The sequence below is a fragment of the Mytilus californianus genome, unplaced genomic scaffold (assembly GCF_021869535.1).
Source record: "Mytilus californianus isolate M0D057914Y unplaced genomic scaffold, xbMytCali1.0.p SCAF_3, whole genome shotgun sequence".
NCBI lineage: Eukaryota > Metazoa > Mollusca > Bivalvia > Mytilida > Mytilidae > Mytilus > Mytilus californianus.
The window spans coordinates 70,193,048-70,206,542 of record NW_026262679.1 but is presented as its reverse complement, the minus strand read 5'-3'; positions in this window follow the sequence as shown (position 1 = coordinate 70,206,542).

Genomic DNA, 13,495 nt, shown 5'->3' with positions numbered 1-13,495 from the left:
CTCTCCGGTAGCAGTGGGGATAAGGTTCTCGCTCGCAATGCAGACAGCAATGCAGTGAATGGGGGTAACGGTTCGAATCCCGTGTACGGACGGTTGATTTCAAAAACACAAGATGACATAATTTTTGCATTTTCCCTTACGTTTAAATGTTGTCTTCCTATCTTTAAACATAGGTAGAGATGATGAAAATTGTTGACCTTTTGTCTCTATAGTGTCGTAAATGGTTCTGTTCAATATAGCATTGTTCCGAGAAACAAATGATTTTAAGCTTGCTTAAGTACAAACATTCAGATATTTCTACGTCTTTCTCCGTGTTAATTGACAAATTTGTTGGGACATAATTGACAATTTTATCAATGTTTACATTAATATATTTTTTTTTTCTGATAAAAATTGTTTTTCAAAATATTTTAACGAACGTGTCCTGTAAAGTTTATAAAAAGGACATTTTGTACCTTTTCGCATGGACTGGCTAATATCATTTTCAAAGTGACAAAAGAAAAAAAAAAATGCCGAAAAGATAGGAAATAGAAAATACTCATAACACCTCATACGGAACGTTATAATTTTATGCGAATTTTGAAGAAAAAAAACAATTATCCATTACAACTAAAATTATATCCTTAACTGGCAACCACACACCAATCAGCAAAAAGTCCATATTTCCAATGATTTAGCAATGATTTGAAGCCGTTTCCAATGGATTTGGCATCTATCAACACATATAGATTGCAAAAAACACATCTAAGATATATTGATTTCAATAAAAAGTTATGACAAAATCACTTATTTAACTTACTTGGTACTTTCGTCGATATCACCTATATGAGCCAGTCGGCCATGCAAAAAGGTACAACAACGAAAAAATTACCAAATTGTAAAGTGTGCATATAAATTATTGGTAGCAGACTTGTGATCTATAAAACTCAGTTACTTTTCCCAATACCCTTAAGCTGTAAGCTATACACATCTGCATGTGCTGACCCCCCTTGTTTTATTCAAATTTTACTGAATTATTTCATATAGTTTAATCATTTTCCATGTTGAGTTTAAATATCTTAAATTGCCATTTCATGATGATCTCTCCGGTAGCAGTGGGGATAAGGTTCTCGCTCGCAATGCAGACAGCAATGCAGTGAATGGGGGTAACGGTTCGAATCCCGTGTACGGACGGTTGATTTCAAAAACACAAGATGACATAATTTTTGCATTTTCCCTTACGTTTAAATGTTGTCTTCCTATCTTTAAACATAGGTAGAGATGATGAAAATTGTTGACCTTTTGTCTCTATAGTGTCGTAAATGGTTCTGTTCAGTATAGCATTGTTCCGAGAAACAAATGATTTTAAGCTTGCTTAAGTACAAACATTCAGATATTTCTACGTCTTTCTCCGTGTTAATTGACAAATTTGTTGGGACATAATTGACAATTTTATCAATGTTTACATTAATATATTTTTTTTTTCTGATAAAAATTGTTTTTCAAAAATATTTTAACGAACGTGTCCTGTAAAGTTTATAAAAAGGACATTTTGTACCTTTTCGCATGGACTGGCTAATATCATTTTCAAAGTGACAAAAGAAAAAAAAATGCCGAAAAGATAGGAAATAGAAAATACTCATAACACCTCATACGGAACGTTATAATTTTATGCGAATTTTGAAGAAAAAAAACAATTATCCATTACAACTAAAATTATATCCTTAACTGGCAACCACACACCAATCAGCAAAAAGTCCATATTTCCAATGATTTAGCAATGATTTGAAGCCGTTTCCAATGGATTTGGCATCTATCAACACATATAGATTGCAAAAAACACATCTAAGATATATTGATTTCAATAAAAAGTTATGACAAAATCACTTATTTAACTTACTTGGTACTTTCGTCGATATCACCTATATGAGCCAGTCGGCCATGCAAAAAGGTACAACAACGAAAAAATTACCAAATTGTAAAGTGTGCATATAAATTATTGGTAGCAGACTTGTGATCTATAAAACTCAGTTACTTTTCCCAATACCCTTAAGCTGTAAGCTATACACATCTGCATGTGCTGACCCCCCTTGTTTTATTCAAATTTTACTGAATTATTTCATATAGTTTAATCATTTTCCATGTTGAGTTTAAATATCTTAAATTGCCATTTCATGATGATCTCTCCGGTAGCAGTGGGGATAAGGTTCTCGCTCGCAATGCAGACAGCAATGCAGTGAATGGGGGTAACGGTTCGAATCCCGTGTACGGACGGTTGATTTCAAAAACACAAGATGACATAATTTTTGCATTTTCCCTTACGTTTAAATGTTGTCTTCCTATCTTTAAACATAGGTAGAGATGATGAAAATTGTTGACCTTTTGTCTCTATAGTGTCGTAAATGGTTCTGTTCAGTATAGCATTGTTCCGAGAAACAAATGATTTTAAGCTTGCTTAAGTACAAACATTCAGATATTTCTACGTCTTTCTCCGTGTTAATTGACAAATTTGTTGGGACATAATTGACAATTTTATCAATGTTTACATTAATATATTTTTTTTTTCTGATAAAAATCGTTTTTCAAAAATATTTTAACGAACGTGTCCTGTAAAGTTTATAAAAAGGACATTTTGTACCTTTTCGCATGGACTGGCTAATATCATTTTCAAAGTGACAAAAGAAAAAAAAAATGCCGAAAAGATAGGAAATAGAAAATACTCATAACACCTCATACGGAACGTTATAATTTTATGCGAATTTTGAAGAAAAAAAACAATTATCCATTACAACTAAAATTATATCCTTAACTGGCAACCACACACCAATCAGCAAAAAGTCCATATTTCCAATGATTTAGCAATGATTTGAAGCCGTTTCCAATGGATTTGGCATCTATCAACACATATAGATTGCAAAAAACACATCTAAGATATATTGATTTCAATAAAAAGTTATGACAAAATCACTTATTTAACTTACTTGGTACTTTCGTCGATATCACCTATATGAGCCAGTCGGCCATGCAAAAAGGTACAACAACGAAAAAATTACCAAATTGTAAAGTGTGCATATAAATTATTGGTAGCAGACTTGTGATCTATAAAACTCAGTTACTTTTCCCAATACCCTTAAGCTGTAAGCTATACACATCTGCATGTGCTGACCCCCCTTGTTTTATTCAAATTTTACTGAATTATTTCATATAGTTTAATCATTTTCCATGTTGAGTTTAAATATCTTAAATTGCCATTTCATGATGATCTCTCCGGTAGCAGTGGGGATAAGGTTCTCGCTCGCAATGCAGACAGCAATGCAGTGAATGGGGGGTAACGGTTCGAATCCCGTGTACGGACGGTTGATTTCAAAAACACAAGATGACATAATTTTTGCATTTTCCCTTACGTTTAAATGTTGTCTTCCTATCTTTAAACATAGGTAGAGATGATGAAAATTGTTGACCTTTTGTCTCTATAGTGTCGTAAATGGTTCTGTTCAGTATAGCATTGTTCCGAGAAACAAATGATTTTAAGCTTGCTTAAGTACAAACATTCAGATATTTCTACGTCTTTCTCCGTGTTAATTGACAAATTTGTTGGGACATAATTGACAATTTTATCAATGTTTACATTAATATATTTTTTTTTTCTGATAAAAATTGTTTTTCAAAAATATTTTAACGAACGTGTCCTGTAAAGTTTATAAAAAGGACATTTTGTACCTTTTCGCATGGACTGGCTAATATCATTTTCAAAGTGACAAAAGAAAAAAAAATGCCGAAAAGATAGGAAATAGAAAATACTCATAACACCTCATACGGAACGTTATAATTTTATGCGAATTTTGAAGAAAAAAAACAATTATCCATTACAACTAAAATTATATCCTTAACTGGCAACCACACACCAATCAGCAAAAAGTCCATATTTCCAATGATTTAGCAATGATTTGAAGCCGTTTCCAATGGATTTGGCATCTATCAACACATATAGATTGCAAAAAACACATCTAAGATATATTGATTTCAATAAAAAGTTATGACAAAATCACTTATTTAACTTACTTGGTACTTTCGTCGATATCACCTATATGAGCCAGTCGGCCATGCAAAAAGGTACAACAACGAAAAAATTACCAAATTGTAAAGTGTGCATATAAATTATTGGTAGCAGACTTGTGATCTATAAAACTCAGTTACTTTTCCCAATACCCTTAAGCTGTAAGCTATACACATCTGCATGTGCTGACCCCCCTTGTTTTATTCAAATTTTACTGAATTATTTCATATAGTTTAATCATTTTCCATGTTGAGTTTAAATATCTTAAATTGCCATTTCATGATGATCTCTCCGGTAGCAGTGGGGATAAGGTTCTCGCTCGCAATGCAGACAGCAATGCAGTGAATGGGGGGTAACGGTTCGAATCCCGTGTACGGACGGTTGATTTCAAAAACACAAGATGACATAATTTTTGCATTTTCCCTTACGTTTAAATGTTGTCTTCCTATCTTTAAACATAGGTAGAGATGATGAAAATTGTTGACCTTTTGTCTCTATAGTGTCGTAAATGGTTCTGTTCAGTATAGCATTGTTCCGAGAAACAAATGATTTTAAGCTTGCTTAAGTACAAACATTCAGATATTTCTACGTCTTTCTCCGTGTTAATTGACAAATTTGTTGGGACATAATTGACAATTTTATCAATGTTTACATTAATATATTTTTTTTTTCTGATAAAAATCGTTTTTCAAAAATATTTTAACGAACGTGTCCTGTAAAGTTTATAAAAAGGACATTTTGTACCTTTTCGCATGGACTGGCTAATATCATTTTCAAAGTGACAAAAGAAAAAAAAAATGCCGAAAAGATAGGAAATAGAAAATACTCATAACACCTCATACGGAACGTTATAATTTTATGCGAATTTTGAAGAAAAAAAACAATTATCCATTACAACTAAAATTATATCCTTAACTGGCAACCACACACCAATCAGCAAAAAGTCCATATTTCCAATGATTTAGCAATGATTTGAAGCCGTTTCCAATGGATTTGGCATCTATCAACACATATAGATTGCAAAAAACACATCTAAGATATATTGATTTCAATAAAAAGTTATGACAAAATCACTTATTTAACTTACTTGGTACTTTCGTCGATATCACCTATATGAGCCAGTCGGCCATGCAAAAAGGTACAACAACGAAAAAATTACCAAATTGTAAAGTGTGCATATAAATTATTGGTAGCAGACTTGTGATCTATAAAACTCAGTTACTTTTCCCAATACCCTTAAGCTGTAAGCTATACACATCTGCATGTGCTGACCCCCCTTGTTTTATTCAAATTTTACTGAATTATTTCATATAGTTTAATCATTTTCCATGTTGAGTTTAAATATCTTAAATTGCCATTTCATGATGATCTCTCCGGTAGCAGTGGGGATAAGGTTCTCGCTCGCAATGCAGACAGCAATGCAGTGAATGGGGGTAACGGTTCGAATCCCGTGTACGGACGGTTGATTTCAAAAACACAAGATGACATAATTTTTGCATTTTCCCTTACGTTTAAATGTTGTCTTCCTATCTTTAAACATAGGTAGAGATGATGAAAATTGTTGACCTTTTGTCTCTATAGTGTCGTAAATGGTTCTGTTCAGTATAGCATTGTTCCGAGAAACAAATGATTTTAAGCTTGCTTAAGTACAAACATTCAGATATTTCTACGTCTTTCTCCGTGTTAATTGACAAATTTGTTGGGACATAATTGACAATTTTATCAATGTTTACATTAATATATTTTTTTTTTCTGATAAAAATCGTTTTTCAAAAATATTTTAACGAACGTGTCCTGTAAAGTTTATAAAAAGGACATTTTGTACCTTTTCGCATGGACTGGCTAATATCATTTTCAAAGTGACAAAAGAAAAAAAAAATGCCGAAAAGATAGGAAATAGAAAATACTCATAACACCTCATACGGAACGTTATAATTTTATGCGAATTTTGAAGAAAAAAAACAATTATCCATTACAACTAAAATTATATCCTTAACTGGCAACCACACACCAATCAGCAAAAAGTCCATATTTCCAATGATTTAGCAATGATTTGAAGCCGTTTCCAATGGATTTGGCATCTATCAACACATATAGATTGCAAAAAACACATCTAAGATATATTGATTTCAATAAAAAGTTATGACAAAATCACTTATTTAACTTACTTGGTACTTTCGTCGATATCACCTATATGAGCCAGTCGGCCATGCAAAAAGGTACAACAACGAAAAAATTACCAAATTGTAAAGTGTGCATATAAATTATTGGTAGCAGACTTGTGATCTATAAAACTCAGTTACTTTTCCCAATACCCTTAAGCTGTAAGCTATACACATCTGCATGTGCTGACCCCCCTTGTTTTATTCAAATTTTACTGAATTATTTCATATAGTTTAATCATTTTCCATGTTGAGTTTAAATATCTTAAATTGCCATTTCATGATGATCTCTCCGGTAGCAGTGGGGATAAGGTTCTCGCTCGCAATGCAGACAGCAATGCAGTGAATGGGGGTAACGGTTCGAATCCCGTGTACGGACGGTTGATTTCAAAAACACAAGATGACATAATTTTTGCATTTTCCCTTACGTTTAAATGTTGTCTTCCTATCTTTAAACATAGGTAGAGATGATGAAAATTGTTGACCTTTTGTCTCTATAGTGTCGTAAATGGTTCTGTTCAGTATAGCATTGTTCCGAGAAACAAATGATTTTAAGCTTGCTTAAGTACAAACATTCAGATATTTCTACGTCTTTCTCCGTGTTAATTGACAAATTTGTTGGGACATAATTGACAATTTTATCAATGTTTACATTAATATATTTTTTTTTTCTGATAAAAATCGTTTTTCAAAAATATTTTAACGAACGTGTCCTGTAAAGTTTATAAAAAGGACATTTTGTACCTTTTCGCATGGACTGGCTAATATCATTTTCAAAGTGACAAAAGAAAAAAAAAATGCCGAAAAGATAGGAAATAGAAAATACTCATAACACCTCATACGGAACGTTATAATTTTATGCGAATTTTGAAGAAAAAAAACAATTATCCATTACAACTAAAATTATATCCTTAACTGGCAACCACACACCAATCAGCAAAAAGTCCATATTTCCAATGATTTAGCAATGATTTGAAGCCGTTTCCAATGGATTTGGCATCTATCAACACATATAGATTGCAAAAAACACATCTAAGATATATTGATTTCAATAAAAAGTTATGACAAAATCACTTATTTAACTTACTTGGTACTTTCGTCGATATCACCTATATGAGCCAGTCGGCCATGCAAAAAGGTACAACAACGAAAAAATTACCAAATTGTAAAGTGTGCATATAAATTATTGGTAGCAGACTTGTGATCTATAAAACTCAGTTACTTTTCCCAATACCCTTAAGCTGTAAGCTATACACATCTGCATGTGCTGACCCCCCTTGTTTTATTCAAATTTTACTGAATTATTTCATATAGTTTAATCATTTTCCATGTTGAGTTTAAATATCTTAAATTGCCATTTCATGATGATCTCTCCGGTAGCAGTGGGGATAAGGTTCTCGCTCGCAATGCAGACAGCAATGCAGTGAATGGGGGTAACGGTTCGAATCCCGTGTACGGACGGTTGATTTCAAAAACACAAGATGACATAATTTTTGCATTTTCCCTTACGTTTAAATGTTGTCTTCCTATCTTTAAACATAGGTAGAGATGATGAAAATTGTTGACCTTTTGTCTCTATAGTGTCGTAAATGGTTCTGTTCAGTATAGCATTGTTCCGAGAAACAAATGATTTTAAGCTTGCTTAAGTACAAACATTCAGATATTTCTACGTCTTTCTCCGTGTTAATTGACAAATTTGTTGGGACATAATTGACAATTTTATCAATGTTTACATTAATATATTTTTTTTTTCTGATAAAAATCGTTTTTCAAAAATATTTTAACGAACGTGTCCTGTAAAGTTTATAAAAAGGACATTTTGTACCTTTTCGCATGGACTGGCTAATATCATTTTCAAAGTGACAAAAGAAAAAAAAAATGCCGAAAAGATAGGAAATAGAAAATACTCATAACACCTCATACGGAACGTTATAATTTTATGCGAATTTTGAAGAAAAAAAACAATTATCCATTACAACTAAAATTATATCCTTAACTGGCAACCACACACCAATCAGCAAAAAGTCCATATTTCCAATGATTTAGCAATGATTTGAAGCCGTTTCCAATGGATTTGGCATCTATCAACACATATAGATTGCAAAAAACACATCTAAGATATATTGATTTCAATAAAAAGTTATGACAAAATCACTTATTTAACTTACTTGGTACTTTCGTCGATATCACCTATATGAGCCAGTCGGCCATGCAAAAAGGTACAACAACGAAAAAATTACCAAATTGTAAAGTGTGCATATAAATTATTGGTAGCAGACTTGTGATCTATAAAACTCAGTTACTTTTCCCAATACCCTTAAGCTGTAAGCTATACACATCTGCATGTGCTGACCCCCCTTGTTTTATTCAAATTTTACTGAATTATTTCATATAGTTTAATCATTTTCCATGTTGAGTTTAAATATCTTAAATTGCCATTTCATGATGATCTCTCCGGTAGCAGTGGGGATAAGGTTCTCGCTCGCAATGCAGACAGCAATGCAGTGAATGGGGGTAACGGTTCGAATCCCGTGTACGGACGGTTGATTTCAAAAACACAAGATGACATAATTTTTGCATTTTCCCTTACGTTTAAATGTTGTCTTCCTATCTTTAAACATAGGTAGAGATGATGAAAATTGTTGACCTTTTGTCTCTATAGTGTCGTAAATGGTTCTGTTCAGTATAGCATTGTTCCGAGAAACAAATGATTTTAAGCTTGCTTAAGTACAAACATTCAGATATTTCTACGTCTTTCTCCGTGTTAATTGACAAATTTGTTGGGACATAATTGACAATTTTATCAATGTTTACATTAATATATTTTTTTTTTCTGATAAAAATCGTTTTTCAAAAATATTTTAACGAACGTGTCCTGTAAAGTTTATAAAAAGGACATTTTGTACCTTTTCGCATGGACTGGCTAATATCATTTTCAAAGTGACAAAAGAAAAAAAAAATGCCGAAAAGATAGGAAATAGAAAATACTCATAACACCTCATACGGAACGTTATAATTTTATGCGAATTTTGAAGAAAAAAAACAATTATCCATTACAACTAAAATTATATCCTTAACTGGCAACCACACACCAATCAGCAAAAAGTCCATATTTCCAATGATTTAGCAATGATTTGAAGCCGTTTCCAATGGATTTGGCATCTATCAACACATATAGATTGCAAAAAACACATCTAAGATATATTGATTTCAATAAAAAGTTATGACAAAATCACTTATTTAACTTACTTGGTACTTTCGTCGATATCACCTATATGAGCCAGTCGGCCATGCAAAAAGGTACAACAACGAAAAAATTACCAAATTGTAAAGTGTGCATATAAATTATTGGTAGCAGACTTGTGATCTATAAAACTCAGTTACTTTTCCCAATACCCTTAAGCTGTAAGCTATACACATCTGCATGTGCTGACCCCCCTTGTTTTATTCAAATTTTACTGAATTATTTCATATAGTTTAATCATTTTCCATGTTGAGTTTAAATATCTTAAATTGCCATTTCATGATGATCTCTCCGGTAGCAGTGGGGATAAGGTTCTCGCTCGCAATGCAGACAGCAATGCAGTGAATGGGGGTAACGGTTCGAATCCCGTGTACGGACGGTTGATTTCAAAAACACAAGATGACATAATTTTTGCATTTTCCCTTACGTTTAAATGTTGTCTTCCTATCTTTAAACATAGGTAGAGATGATGAAAATTGTTGACCTTTTGTCTCTATAGTGTCGTAAATGGTTCTGTTCAGTATAGCATTGTTCCGAGAAACAAATGATTTTAAGCTTGCTTAAGTACAAACATTCAGATATTTCTACGTCTTTCTCCGTGTTAATTGACAAATTTGTTGGGACATAATTGACAATTTTATCAATGTTTACATTAATATATTTTTTTTTTCTGATAAAAATCGTTTTTCAAAAATATTTTAACGAACGTGTCCTGTAAAGTTTATAAAAAGGACATTTTGTACCTTTTCGCATGGACTGGCTAATATCATTTTCAAAGTGACAAAAGAAAAAAAAAATGCCGAAAAGATAGGAAATAGAAAATACTCATAACACCTCATACGGAACGTTATAATTTTATGCGAATTTTGAAGAAAAAAAACAATTATCCATTACAACTAAAATTATATCCTTAACTGGCAACCACACACCAATCAGCAAAAAGTCCATATTTCCAATGATTTAGCAATGATTTGAAGCCGTTTCCAATGGATTTGGCATCTATCAACACATATAGATTGCAAAAAACACATCTAAGATATATTGATTTCAATAAAAAGTTATGACAAAATCACTTATTTAACTTACTTGGTACTTTCGTCGATATCACCTATATGAGCCAGTCGGCCATGCAAAAAGGTACAACAACGAAAAAATTACCAAATTGTAAAGTGTGCATATAAATTATTGGTAGCAGACTTGTGATCTATAAAACTCAGTTACTTTTCCCAATACCCTTAAGCTGTAAGCTATACACATCTGCATGTGCTGACCCCCCTTGTTTTATTCAAATTTTACTGAATTATTTCATATAGTTTAATCATTTTCCATGTTGAGTTTAAATATCTTAAATTGCCATTTCATGATGATCTCTCCGGTAGCAGTGGGGATAAGGTTCTCGCTCGCAATGCAGACAGCAATGCAGTGAATGGGGGTAACGGTTCGAATCCCGTGTACGGACGGTTGATTTCAAAAACACAAGATGACATAATTTTTGCATTTTCCCTTACGTTTAAATGTTGTCTTCCTATCTTTAAACATAGGTAGAGATGATGAAAATTGTTGACCTTTTGTCTCTATAGTGTCGTAAATGGTTCTGTTCAGTATAGCATTGTTCCGAGAAACAAATGATTTTAAGCTTGCTTAAGTACAAACATTCAGATATTTCTACGTCTTTCTCCGTGTTAATTGACAAATTTGTTGGGACATAATTGACAATTTTATCAATGTTTACATTAATATATTTTTTTTTTCTGATAAAAATCGTTTTTCAAAAATATTTTAACGAACGTGTCCTGTAAAGTTTATAAAAAGGACATTTTGTACCTTTTCGCATGGACTGGCTAATATCATTTTCAAAGTGACAAAAGAAAAAAAAAATGCCGAAAAGATAGGAAATAGAAAATACTCATAACACCTCATACGGAACGTTATAATTTTATGCGAATTTTGAAGAAAAAAAACAATTATCCATTACAACTAAAATTATATCCTTAACTGGCAACCACACACCAATCAGCAAAAAGTCCATATTTCCAATGATTTAGCAATGATTTGAAGCCGTTTCCAATGGATTTGGCATCTATCAACACATATAGATTGCAAAAAACACATCTAAGATATATTGATTTCAATAAAAAGTTATGACAAAATCACTTATTTAACTTACTTGGTACTTTCGTCGATATCACCTATATGAGCCAGTCGGCCATGCAAAAAGGTACAACAACGAAAAAATTACCAAATTGTAAAGTGTGCATATAAATTATTGGTAGCAGACTTGTGATCTATAAAACTCAGTTACTTTTCCCAATACCCTTAAGCTGTAAGCTATACACATCTGCATGTGCTGACCCCCCTTGTTTTATTCAAATTTTAATGAATTATTTCATATAGTTTAATCATTTTCCATGTTGAGTTTAAATATCTTAAATTGCCATTTCATGATGATCTCTCCGGTAGCAGTGGGGATAAGGTTCTCGCTCGCAATGCAGACAGCAATGCAGTGAATGGGGGTAACGGTTCGAATCCCGTGTACGGACGGTTGATTTCAAAAACACAAGATGACATAATTTTTGCATTTTCCCTTACGTTTAAATGTTGTCTTCCTATCTTTAAACATAGGTAGAGATGATGAAAATTGTTGACCTTTTGTCTCTATAGTGTCGTAAATGGTTCTGTTCAGTATAGCATTGTTCCGAGAAACAAATGATTTTAAGCTTGCTTAAGTACAAACATTCAGATATTTCTACGTCTTTCTCCGTGTTAATTGACAAATTTGTTGGGACATAATTGACAATTTTATCAATGTTTACATTAATTTATTTTTTTTTTCTGATAAAAATCGTTTTTCAAAAATATTTTAACGAACGTGTCCTGTAAAGTTTATAAAAAGGACATTTTGTACCTTTTCGCATGGACTGGCTAATATCATTTTCAAAGTGACAAAAGAAAAAAAAAAATGCCGAAAAGATAGGAAATAGAAAATACTCATAACACCTCATACGGAACGTTATAATTTTATGCGAATTTTGAAGAAAAAAAACAATTATCCATTACAACTAAAATTATATCCTTAACTGGCAACCACACACCAATCAGCAAAAAGTCCATATTTCCAATGATTTAGCAATGATTTGAAGCCGTTTCCAATGGATTTGGCATCTATCAACACATATAGATTGCAAAAAACACATCTAAGATATATTGATTTCAATAAAAAGTTATGACAAAATCACTTATTTAACTTACTTGGTACTTTCGTCGATATCACCTATATGAGCCAGTCGGCCATGCAAAAAGGTACAACAACGAAAAAATTACCAAATTGTAAAGTGTGCATATAAATTATTGGTAGCAGACTTGTGATCTATAAAACTCAGTTACTTTTCCCAATACCCTTAAGCTGTAAGCTATACACATCTGCATGTGCTGACCCCCCTTGTTTTATTCAAATTTTACTGAATTATTTCATATAGTTTAATCATTTTCCATGTTGAGTTTAAATATCTTAAATTGCCATTTCATGATGATCTCTCCGGTAGCAGTGGGGATAAGGTTCTCGCTCGCAATGCAGACAGCAATGCAGTGAATGGGGGTAACGGTTCGAATCCCGTGTACGGACGGTTGATTTCAAAAACACAAGATGACATAATTTTTGCATTTTCCCTTACGTTTAAATGTTGTCTTCCTATCTTTAAACATAGGTAGAGATGATGAAAATTGTTGACCTTTTGTCTCTATAGTGTCGTAAATGGTTCTGTTCAGTATAGCATTGTTCCGAGAAACAAATGATTTTAAGCTTGCTTAAGTACAAACATTCAGATATTTCTACGTCTTTCTCCGTGTTAATTGACAAATTTGTTGGGACATAATTGACAATTTTATCAATGTTTACATTAATATATTTTTTTTTTCTGATAAAAATCGTTTTTCAAAAATATTTTAACGAACGTGTCCTGTAAAGTTTATAAAAAGGACATTTTGTACCTTTTCGCATGGACTGGCTAATATCATTTTCAAAGTGACAAAAGAAAAAAAAAAATGCCGAAAAGA